General features: G+C 41.8%; 1 protein-coding gene across 1 annotated transcript in view; it reads left to right on the top strand.

The window, feature by feature from the left end:
* The window catches only part of TMOD3 (tropomodulin 3), a gene marked incomplete at its 3' end in the record, with an annotated part of 83,918 nt that continues 71,517 nt past the window's right edge, over positions 670–13,070 (top strand). The window contains 1 exon segment of the mRNA NM_214294.1: positions 670–770.

Below are 13,070 nucleotides of genomic sequence, written 5' to 3'. Positions count from 1 at the left end.
ATTAATCTGCTCCCGCACTGGGTGTAGCTGGAACGTATCTTAAGCAGGCACTTGAGTTCTCTAATTGGCTGCATTTTTGAGGTGTATCAAAGTTGAACATTACACCTGAGAATGCAAGAATGGGATGGGATGGAAACTGATCACTGCGACATCATCCTGGCTGCAAACCTAAGGAAATCACAAGGGTCACTATACTCTTAAGGTGACATCCGCCTGATTTATGTCACTCTCGTGCCTTAGCCTTTATTTGTTTCCTTTTCTATCAGTTTTTCATAATAAGTTTAAAGGGCTCCATGTCTTGTCCTCCCATTAGCAACCTAGGGTTTAAGTCCTGCGGTGTGTGCCTTTTGACTAAAAATCAAAGTGAAGAGGAAATCTGTACTAAGGAACCCCTAGTTGACGTATAAAGCTCCCAAAGGGTCGAAGGTAGATAATTCTACGAGTAGAGAGAGTTTTATCAGACTAGTGTAAGGCTTGACATCTGCAGCTGCTTCAAAGTTCCACACACAGTAAAGCCCAAGATCTGCGCTGAGCCTCGCCCTCCTGGCTTGAACTACAGCTCCCAGGATGCTCCGCGATTTGGGAGTGCGCGCGCGCGTCGGCGGTGGAGTGGGAACCAGCGCCGTCGAGTTGGGGGAGCTTCTGGCGGGTGGATCCGACAACTCCCCGGGAGGCGGACGCAGGCGGACCGGCGGGTACTGGGAGCTGAGCGGCAAGCAGTCCCCGCGGGTCTGTGAAGGAGGTCGGTGGCTTCAGCGGGCGCTAGGCAGGTAAGCCAAGACCGATGCTTTCCAGGAAGTCCGTCTGCGGGCGCCGGCAGTGTGTCGTACCAGCCATGGTGGCTGAGGAGGGAGAGGTTGCTGTCTTCCAGCAGCGCGGCTCGAATCTCGTTCGCTCCCAATCCCTGTCCGGTAGCGAGAGGACGCTGGGGCTGCTTCGGGGCAAAAGGGCCAGGGCAGGATCCGCAGGACGCGCTGGGCGTCGCCCGTGGTGGAGGCGCGCGAAGACAGATTTGCGATGAATCACTCCCCGGCCCGGCCTCGCCGGGTTCGGGACTGGCCCCTTCCCCTCCCGGCTGGAGCCCGCGCCGGCCGTGGCTGTGAGAACTCGAAGTGCTTATCCGCCCCATCCATCCCACCCAGGCTTACTAGCCGGCGACTAGCGTCTGAAGGTTTTTTTCACCGAGTCTCCTTCAAAGACTTCTGCTTAGTGAGTTGGAAAGAAGAAGAAAAAAAGAAGGGCACACCCTTTTCTTTTTTTTTTAATTTAATTGAAATCTTTCTTGTCTTGCGTTCGCCGTTTTGAACTATCTGCTCTTAGAATAGATTCCTGGCTCCTGTGCAGCACAGCTGGACCCGGCTGTGAAGTTTGTATGTTGGTTTGTTTTGAGGACGTGACTGGGTCGTTATTTTTGCTTACAGAAGTGGTGTGTTTCCTCTGCAAGCCTGCATTCTGATTACAAACGAATGAGAAACAGCCGCAGGGGGCTTTTTGTTTTGTTTTTTGGATTTTGGGGGTTTTTAATGTTTAGTTAAGAATCGCATTTCCAACTTGTCCTTGGCTTCCCTTAAAACCAAAAGTCATCTGGTAATGAATACTGCAGTAAAACTTAGCCCAGGAGGTCATACTTGAACAGGAAATAAGCCTGTGGAGATTTAGGTTAGTTATGTGCGGTCTGCCTTGGTTTGTAACATTTTAATGTGGCTCATGTTTCTTTTTCTGAGAATCCTTCAGATTAATTTTTCAGTAAATAAAATTGCTAATTGGTCTGTTACAAAAATGTATCAGGCTTAGAAAAATAGTCTTGTCCAGCCTCATTTACCTTTGCTAGTAAGTTCTTCCTAGTCCTAGGCCTTTTTTTTTTTTTTTTTTTTTTTTTTACCCTATTACTTAAGAGCTCACAGTCATTTTATAATACTTAGAATCACCTTTCTAACACATTCCTAGGAAAGGAACAAAAAAGGAATTAAAATGTGATACCCGATATATTTTAACTCTTTTAGGTTGCTTGTTTTTGAACCTCTTGGGATTTCTACTTTATCATCTTTAAAATGAGATGACTCCAAGATTGTCAGCCCTAAATATCCAATTTTTAAAATTCATTTATTTGATTCATTCAGGAAACATTGACCACATCTGTCATTCCAAGCCCTGTGCTAGGCATGAAGGAACAAAAATGATGTTACTGACCAATTATTACTGTTCAGTTTCCTTTAATCATGTTTTTATGACTAATTTCTGGTATACCTTCCAGGTCAAATTACTCCATAATTAATAATTTCATCTAAAGTTAAATATGTACAGGTCAAATGCCCATAGTATTACTGAGTGTAACAGGGATCAATTTCCTCTAATCAGAGATTTTTTAAGCTACTGGCCTATTTTAGTCCAACAGAAAGGACTTGTATGGTTTAGCGTGGTGCTTCTCAAACTTTAATGGGCATAAATCACCCAGGAGTCTGTAGTTCTGAAATGAGGCCTTGGAATCTGCAGATATAATAGGGAATACTGCAGTTGCAGTGGGAGAGCACACTTTGAATGTTAAGGGTTGGTAGATGTCTTAAGGTGTTTATGATGACAATTTAAAGGCCAGTGCTGAAGGAGTTTCCTCGTGGCTCATCAGGTTAAGGATCCAGCATTGTCACTGCTATAGTCACAGCTGTGGTGTAGGTTCAGTCCCTGGCCCAGGAATTTCCACATGCTGTGGGCATGGCCAATAAATAAACAATTAAAGACCAGTGCTGATAGCTGTGATATTCGATGCATAGCTATGGCTTTTTCCAACTCTCAATGTAAAAAAGTAATCTTACTCTAACAAAAATAATTGCTTTCACAAGTTTTTTTGTGAAAAAACTTTTTCTCTTCTTTTATCCTCCTCTTTTGCTCCCTCCCTTCTCCTTTCTCTTTGCTGTATCCTCTTAGCAGCTTTTTTTTTTTCTCTTTCCCCTCTTCTACCCTCAACTGTTTTCATTCACTTTAATTCAGTAATTGGCTAATTCATTGTGTGTTTTGTCCTATCCTATACAAGGCACTGTCTTAGGCTCATGGTAAATCAGACATAGAAGATGTGTGTTTTTTGGTTTGTTTGTTTGTTTTTGTCTGGGAGCTTACTCTATCGAGATTAAGCATGTGTATTTGTTTTAGTCCAGAGCACAGTAGGAGTTGTCTGTAGGGAATAAAAACATGTGGTAGGAGTTTTGAGAGATCTACAGCTGTGGGGGTAGGAAACAAATGAAGTCTTTTTCCCGCTATACTCTCTTTCTCCCCAGGCTATACTTTCTATACTATTTGAGTCTGTATATGACATAGCTGCACAGAATACAACACAGCTTCATAAATTTATTTATTTGAAACCTGGGGTTGTGTTGGGTATATGAAAATCAGTTCGATCTGAGCAATATCCTAGGGAGGGTGAGAGGTGGTAACCTGGATAGAGACACAGAGGAGGACTCAGTAAGCAGTAGAAAGGGGCTCAGTGGTTTTCAGGTGTTGATCTGATGTTCACTGCTCTTGTAATTTAGGATGCATTGTCTTTTTTTTTTTTTTTTTCTTTTTAGGGCTGAACCCTCAGCCTGTGGAAGTTCCCGGGCTAGGAGTCCAGTCAGAGCTGCAGCTGCCGGCCTACACCGTAGCCACAGCCACACCAGATCCAAGCCACATATGTTATATACACCACAGCTCATGGCAATGCCAGATCCTTTAACCCACTGAGGCCAGGAATTGAACCTGCATCCTCATGGATACTATTCGGGTTCATTACTGCTGAGCCACAACAGGAACTCCTTCTTTTTTTTTTTTTGTCTTTTGTCTTTTTGTTGTTGTTGCTATTTCTTGGGCCGCTCCCGCGGCATATGGAGGTTCCCAGGCTAGGGGTCCAATTGGAGCTGTAGCCACCGGCCTACGCCAGAGCCACAGCAACGCAGGATCCGAGCCGCGTCTGCAACCTACACCACAGCTCACGGCAACGCCAGATCGTTAACCCACTGAGCAAGGGCAGGGACCGAACCCGCAACCTCATGGTTCCTAGTCGGATTCGTTAACCACTGCGCCACGACGGGAACTCCCAGGAACTCCTTCTTTTAAAAATCAAATGAGCTGGCAAATTATTCTTAATGACTTTCAATTGCTCTTGGGGTTCAATATGTATGATTCTCTCTTGATCAAAGTAATAACATTATTGTTTAGGCTGTATTAGAGGCCAAAGCACTATTGTCCTTCCTTACTTATTCTCAGTTTTATCTCAGGCCTTCCAAAATGACAACTGTAAAATCATATTGATGCATATTATAAATGCTTGTATTCTTTGACTCAGAAATTCTACTTCCAGGAATTTACCCTAGAGATATACATACGTAAAATAATAAATATATGAAACTACTTAGTTCAGTATTATTTATAAACAGAAAATAATTGTAAATAGCCTAATTGCTCATCAGTAGAGGACTGGCTAAATAAATCTACATAGTGGAATATCATACAACTATCAAAAATAAAGAGGCAAGTCTGTGTCTATGGCAGTGGGGAAAACTCCAAGATCTATTGTTAAGTTAAACAAGTAATAAGGAGCTGTAGGCAATATATTGTACTTTTTATGTAAAATAATGGAGATAAATCATAAATATTTACTTTTGCATGTAAAAAATAAATAAAAGAAAGTATAACTTCTCATAGTCCATTAGATACATATTGAAATTGTGTAGAATCACACTTGATTTGCCATTTATGAAAAATTAAACAGGAACACATATACTTATATCTATCTATGTATATGCATCTGTGATCCATTAGGTGATTTACCATAATGAAGGAATAGAGATTTGAATAATCCATAGTGGCAAGTAATTGAACATATATGTGTGCTATTCTAGAATTTCTTTCTTTCTTTTTGGCTGGGCCAGCAGCATGCAGAAGTTTCAGGGCCAGGGATCAAACCCGAGCCACAGCAGTGACAAAGCTGGCTTAACCTACAAAACTACCAGGGAACTCTAGAATTTCATTTGAAACAAAATCATTAACTATATCTTGAAGCAGAGTGCTACTTCAATTTTTTTATTGAGGTATAATTAGCATTTCCTAAAATGCATGTATGTTAAATGTCCAGTTCAAGGAATTCTGACAATTTTATACATTATAACTTTTTAGCAAAACCACATAGAAAATATTTTTTATTACATTAGAGAGTACCCTTGTGCCCCTTTCTAGCCATTGCCCTCACCAACCCTACAAATTTCACCACTTTCTTACTCCTTATTTCTGACACCATAAGTTTATTTTGCCTGTTCTTGGACTTGACATAAATGGAGTTACACAGTAGTATGTTTTTTTTGTGTCTGCTTCTTTCCTGTAACATAATGTTTCTCTGTTGTATGTGTCAATGGTTTGTTCTCTTTTATTGATGAATAGTATTCCATTTATGAATATACCTCAATTTGTTTACCTCATTTCCTCCTGAGGATATTTGAGCTATTTCCAGATTTGAGCTATTAGAATAAGGTTGCTATGAACATTCTTTTGTAAGTCTCTTGTGGATAAATGTTTTTATTTCTCTTGATAAATACCTAGGAGTAGAATTACTGAGTCATAGGGTAAGATGTATGTCTAACTTTATTAAAAAAAAAACTGCCAGTTTTCCAAAGTGGTTTATATGTGAATTACAGTTGCTCCACATTTTTAATGTTGCCAAATTTGCATGCTGTCAGTCTTTTAAAAAAATTTTTAGCCATACTAGAGGATGTGAAATGGTACTTCATTCTGGTTTTAATTTGCAGTTTATTTTGCTTTTAATTTGCACTTTCTTAACAATTAAGGATGTTGATTGCTTTATCGTGTGCTAATTGGCTCTCCTATATTTCGAGAAGCATCTGTTCGAGTCTTTTTCCTAGTTTTTAATTAGGTGGTTCATTTTTTTATTGCTGTTTGTAGGAGTTCTTTATATATTCTGAGTAGAAATCCTTTGTCTGATACATCTGTTGGTGATATTTTTTACCTAGTCCATGGCTTTTCTATTTATTGATGACGTGATGAGTAGAAATTTTTAATGGATTTTATCAATTTTTAATTTTATGGTTAGTGTTTTTTATCCACTCCTCAGGGTTGCATAGATATTCTCTGTTTTCTTCTTAAAAGCTTTCTTATTCTGTGTTTTACATTTTAGGTCTGTGATCCATCTTATATTAATTTTTGTGTTATGATGGGAGGTAGGGTTGGTTTAGGTTTATTTTCCCTTCATACAGATACCCGGTTCTTCCAGCAACATAGGTTAAAAAAACTTTACTTTTATGTGAGGAAAAGAATGTATTTATGTATGTATAACTGGGTCACTTTGCACTTTGCTATACAGCAGAAATTGGCAGAACATTGTAAATCAACTATAATAAAAAATGAAAAAAAAAAACCCTTTATTTTCTCCATTAGATTGACTTGGCAACTTAATTAAAAATCAACTGAGGGGAGTTCCTGCTGTGGCACAATGGGATTGGCAGAGTATCTGCAGCACCAGGCTTCAGGTTCTATTCCCACCCTCTACCCCAGCCCCAGCCTGCGCAGTGGGTTACCAGATCCTGTGTTGCCGCTTAGCTCAAAACTGCAGCAAAGATCTGATCTTTGGCCTGGGAACGCCATATGCCACAGGGTGGCCAATAAAGAAAAAGAAAAAAAAAAAAAAATCACCTGAGCTTCTTTGTTTTGTAGTTGTGCTTACATGTCAAGTTCTTAAGAAGGTCCTCGGTCTTTAAAACAAACAAACAAAACAACAACCAGAACATTTGTGCACCTCTTCCACACTGCAACTAGACTGAGATTGATCCAGGAAATAGCATGTATTTCTTTTTCTTTCTTTCTCTCTCTTTTTTTTTTTTTTTTTTTGCTGTATAGGGCTATACCTGTGCCTTATGGAAGTTCCCAGGCGAGGGGTCAAAATTGGAGCTACAGGTGACGACCTACACCACAGCCACAGCAAATTGAGATCCAAGCCTTGTCTGCAATCTGCACTACAGCTCAGGGCAATGCTGGATCCCTGACGCCCCTAGAGAGACGAGGGATGGAACGTGCATCCTCATGGATACTAGTCGGATTCATTTCCGCTGTGCCACAACAGGAACTCCTACCACATATTTCTTGATGGAGGAATGTGAATAATAAATTTGAATTTTAAACAGCTTTTCCGTGGGTTGAGTTAATGGAGGCAACCTCATTTCAGTAGCAGTTGTATCCTGAGCAAGCTATAGAGAGCTTAATATTTTCTTGTTTATTGACTTGGTCAAAGCAGATTAAAAAATATATATGTAGATATAAAATATTTGTATATAAAAAACCCATGCATTTTAGCTTTCATCTTTCTATTACACTACTCCAATCCTGTCTTTTTGACACACAGTTCCTGAATTTGTCCTGGAGCAGTTTACGTAAGTAGACAACTTGGTTTTTTTTTTTTCTTCTGGATTTTACTGACTGATAACACAACAAAAGGATAACATTTTAAAAAGAATGTCACCTTAACCATATTACTCTAATTTAACTATTTCATTTTTCTTTGTGTCCTTTCAGGCTTTGTTCATCCTCATACATATTTTATATGGAGATAATCATAGTGTACATGTCCTTTTCTGTGGTAGCCAGTGAATGCTGTGTTCTATATGTAGGTCACCCTTATTAGTAAAGACACAATAAAGCTGGAGGTGTAGACGAGACCGCTATGGGACTTAACAGTGGGAAACCTTGATCAAAATAGAAGCAGAACAAAGTTAAGATTTTCAAAGACAGGGTTACCCTTACATGGAAATGCGGGACAACTTTGGTTTCCTTATTCTCTCTCTCTTTCCCTTTTTAATGTATAGCAGCCTTATTGAAAAGTAATTCACATATACAATTCACTCATTTAAAGTGTACAAGAGAACAGGTGTTCCCATCATGGTGCGGTGGTTAACGAATCTGACTAGGAACCATGAGGTTGCCGGTTCGATCCCTGGCCTTGCTCAGTGGGTTAAGGATTTGGCGTTGCCGTAAGCTGTGGTGTAGGTTGCAGATTCAGCTTAGATCCCTCGTTGCTGTGGCTCTGGCGTAGGCCAGTGGCTACACCTCCGATTGGACCCCTAGCCTGGGAATCTCCATATGCTGTGAGAGCGGCCCTAGAAAAGACAGACAAAAAAAAAAGTGTACAAGAGAACAGATTTCAGTATATTCACAGAGCTGTGCAGCCATCACCACAATTAATTTTAGAATGTTTTCACCACACCCAGAAGAAACCCCTTACCCATTAATAGTCACCACCTACTTCCTCCTAAACCTCCAGTCATAGGCAACCATTCTGCTCTCTGTCTCTATGAATTTGCCTATTCCAGACATTTCATATAAACGGAATCATACAATTACATAGTCTTTTGTGACTGGCTTCTTTCACCCTTATGCTCTCTCTCTCTCTCTTTTCTCTTCTTTTTTTCTTTTTTTTTTTGGCCACCCTACAGCATGTGGTGATCCTGGGCCAGAGATCAGATCCAAGCTGCAGTTGTAACCTATGCTGTAACTGCACCTGTGTGGGATCCTTAACACACTATGCCTGACTGGGGATCGAACCTGTGTGCCAGCCCTTCAGAGATGCCACTGATCCCATTGCGCCACAGCGAACACTCGCCCTTATACTCTTAATAGTTTGCTTTGAGAATCATTGAAATACAGGCTAGGTTCCTCCACAAGTATGCACACTTTTTAACCTGTAGAGATATACACTCCTCAGGTACCTATGCTCGAAAACACCTACACCTACTCATTAAGGAAGGAACACAAACACACCAAGACAAACTTACAAACTAAGGTAACTGATACATAGAGATAACCCTTTACAAGTAAGTAGTTTCATATCAGGGCATATCTAAGCACAAATATCACTACAAGTACACACAAGTGAACACAATTCCTGAAGTGTATGTGAGAAAATAGGTGAAAACATGGTAAGCTAGGAGGAAATGAGGCCTGAGTAGACAAGAGTGTGATGGCAGGTTGAATTTATTTCTAGTGTATTCTCCTGGTGTTTAAAATATTTCCTAGAGCTTTTAGTCTTTTATATCAATAACTATTCTGATATGTTTGTATTATTTAATATGTAAATAGAGTTGTAAGTAAGATTGTTGTAGTTAGCCTATTATATAGCAGTCCCTTCGAGCAGATGTTATTAACTGTAAAGTAGGAGATTTCCATATGGAAAAGTACAACCAACAAAATATTTTAGTTTCCTGGATATGGTGTTATCATTTTAATGAGGAGTTGTTAATATTTTATGTTACTATCAAGGAATATTTCCTTGATAAGCATACCAGTGAAAAGAGAGGAGGTCCCTCAAACATGTAAGTCTGGCATCTTCAGGCATCCCTTACCCTGGGCAAGCATGGAAAGATTTGATATAATCCCAGGCCTTACTTTTGTTCATGGTGGGTGATTATTAACCCAAATTAGTTTTTTTGTTTGTTTGTTTTAGGGCCACACTTGTGGCATAGGGAGGTTCCCAGGCTAGGAGTCAAATCGGAGCTATAGTTGCCAGCCTACACCAGAGCCGTAACAACTTGGAGTCTGAGCTGCGTCTGTGACCCACACCACAGCTCACAGAAACACCGGATCTTTAACCCACTGAGGGAGGCCAGGGATCAGACCTGTGTCCTCATGGATGCTAGTCAGATTCGTTAACCACTGAGCCAGTTTTGTTTTGTTTTGTTTTTTGGCTGGGCGGCAGCTCATAGAGGTTCCCAAGCCAGGGACTGAACCCAAGTCACAGCAGTCACCTGAGCCATTGTAATGACAATGCTGCATCCTTAACCTACTGCACAAGAAGGGAACCCCCCCCAAGTTAATATTCTTAAAGAACTGTTCTTTTTTTTTTTTTCCCCTTCTTTGTTTCATCTTGATTTTAATGGCCACTGGTATGCTTGCTTGGCTTGAGTTTGGGTGGGATGGGGGATAGGGAAATGGGGAAGAAAGTTTACTTTGGGAAATAACAGGTGATTATGTAAAAGTTACCCCCCCCCCCCCCGCCCCCTGCGCCTTTTTTTTCCCACTCATTTGTCCCTAAGATCTATAGTTTCTTAGAGAAAATCACAGAACTGTTAGGGGACTATTGACTGAAACTGCCCACCTTGGCCAGGCACGATAATAGCTATTTGCATGAGTTGTCTCACAACAGGAGGCCGTGGTAAGGAACATGGTGCCCCCCTGAGGACTAACCAGGAGGATTGGGGAGGGGCCAAAGGGAGGGAAGAGATCACCAAGCCTCCCAGAATCCTTGGCTCTGGAAATCCATCTTGGCTGAGAGGTGCACATGCCACCAAGAAGGACCCTGAGTCAGACCAAGTATGGGCCTAGCAAGACGATTGCCCAGAAACTAACCCCATTCCCATAAAACTTGAGATTTTGAACCTTGTGGCAGAGCAGTTCTCCTGGGTTCCCTTACCTGCTGCTCTCCTGCCTGGGCTCCCCGTCCCAATAAAGTCTCTTGCTTTGTCAGCAAATGTGTCTCCTTGGACAGTTCATTTCCGAGCTTTAGACAAGAGCCCATTCTTGGGTCCTGGAAGGGATCTGCCTTCCTGTAGCAAAACCATACACAGAAATGGACCTTGATAGAATTGCTCATTTTTAACTCTGCCAGCCCTTCTGTTGGCTATCAGCACACCCTCTATACCTGCTTTTTCTTTGCTACTTTGTTGATCCCCATTACTCCTTGTCAAAGGATCTCACTTCCTACTGTCCTAAGGCATTGGATGACATCACAAGTGAACTCCTGGATATAGTTTGCTCTCCACCAGAGCACAGCCTTTGTCACTGCATTCAACTTCTTAGCCTTTGCTTCTGCCAGATCCTCTGTCTTTTCCCACTACCAAATAGGAGTTCTGGCCTATGTCTCTTTTTTTTTTAGGGCCGTACCCGTGGCATACGGAGGTTCCCAGGCTAGGGGTCGAATCGGAGCTGTAGCTGCCAGCCTATGCCACAGCCACAGCCACAGCCACAGCAACTCTAGATCCTAGTTGCGTCTGCGGCCTACACCACAGCTTACGGCAACACCAGATCCTTGACCCGCTGAGCAGGTCCAGGAATCAAACCCGCAACCTCATGGTTCCTAGTTGGATTTGTTTCCACTGTGCCACAACAGGAACTCCTTGTGTCTCCTTTTAAGTAGAATACCAGGGGATCCTTTTCAAAGACATATTGTTTAAACTAGTCTCTGAAAGATGGGAAAGGATTCGAATATGAGAAAAGATATTTTAGGTGTAATGAACAGTGTAATCTGAGGGCTGAAGGCAGAAGACCATGGATCTGTGTTTACTTCTTTGGCTGTAATACACACCTTCCCCTTTACTTTCTTCCTCTCCTTTCCCTGGCTCCTTTTTAGCTTGTACTTTGATCTCTGTGCTTAGGATACTGCTCCTCTTCCAACCCAATCCCACCCCCCACCCTCATCTAGCTAAATGTATCCTTCCCTGACCACCCACAGGGATCTGTGAACTTCTGTAGCACTAATTGCTAGTACCATTCTTTTGTCAGTTAATTATATATTGCCTTGTTTTTTAAAAAAGCTTATGTACATGTCTCATTTTCCCAAATAGAGGTTATTAGCCAAGGTTCTTAGGTCTCAGGGAACACTGCCCACTTAAGCTAGCCTGCTAGATGGTATGGTGACAGGGCTGGGAGTTGTAGTGGGTTACAGTTGCCCAGTTCAGGCAACTGAGCTCTGTGACATGATTCAGCTGGAGCCCAGAGCAGGCTCTTCCTCCCCCTGACTGCAGTTTGCATGGACTCTGACTTTTTTCTATGCCTCTGCTCCATTCTAGGAAGTACTTTGGATTTTTAAAAATACTGTGCATTACACTATTACCTATCTTGATTACTGAGTTTCTTGGCACCCTCTTAAATCATGCACCTGAGGCAAATGCCCCAGCCCTGCTCTATTCTCTCCTTTAAAGACTAGCTTTCTCTTGGCTTCTGCTTTCCCCTTAGCTTCAGCTTAAAGGTGACTTTGGTTTGCTCTGATGCTTGCTGTGATGCTGCCTCCAGACTAGACTGGATGATATATAATCTTTCAAGTCAGGTTTTGTTTGTCAGCTTTCCAAATTCTGGGAGAAGAATTGGATTTGATCTGCCTTGCTTGGGCCAGGGTACTACCCTTGTACCAAACATCTGTGAGGGAAGGAGCCTTGTTATGGTTGCTTAGGCTCTATCTGCACAGAGCCTAGGCTAGGGGTGGTCATCCCCAAGCATGCTTCCTTTGGTACATAGGTCTTTGTGTCTACATTGCACCTAGCCCATTAACAGCTAAAAAGTAGGTGTGTTTCTTATTTAGTATCTGTTTATTGCTGTGACTCTCTGACCATTTGACTATTAGTATTAGTATTAACTTTTGGGCCCCAGTGCTAATCAACAATATATTAATATTGAAGGATATCCAGGGAAGGATACATTTAACAATATATTAATTTTTTTCTTTTTTTTGCCAATCCCATGGCATATGAAAGTTCTGGGCCAGGGACTGAATCTGAGCTGCAACTGTGACCTACACAATAGCTGCAGCAGTACCAGATCCTTAACCCACTGCTCTGGGCTGGTATCAGAACCTAGCCATTGTGGAGGCGGTGCGGGATCCTTAACCTGCTGTGCCACAGCTAGAACTCCCATCTCTCGCTTTTTTATATTCTCTTTTTTATTTTTAGTCTTCATTGCTCTCACCCAATCTCTGTAATTAATTATCTAGATTATATGGATCACAGTATATCTCTGTTTACCTAGCATGAACTAATGAAGCATATAGTAATTAAGTATTCCTTAAAAATGCACTTTGAGGAGTTCCCGTCATGGCACAGTGGTTAACGAATCCCACTAGGAACCATGAGGTTGCAGGTTCGATCCCTGGCCTTGCTCAGTGGGTTAAGGATCCGGCGTTGCCGTGAGCTGTGGTGTAGGTCACAGACACGCTTCGGATCCCACGTTGCTGTGGCTCTGGTGTAGGCTGGCAGCTATAGCTCCGATTAGACCCCTAGCCTGGGAACCTCCATATGCTGTGGGAGCGGGCCCAAGAAATGGCAAAAAGACAAAAA

Source organism: Sus scrofa, chromosome 1 (assembly GCF_000003025.6).
Source record: "Sus scrofa isolate TJ Tabasco breed Duroc chromosome 1, Sscrofa11.1, whole genome shotgun sequence".
NCBI classification, from domain to species: Eukaryota; Metazoa; Chordata; class Mammalia; order Artiodactyla; family Suidae; genus Sus; species Sus scrofa.
This window is presented reverse-complemented; position numbering and strand designations above follow the sequence as displayed.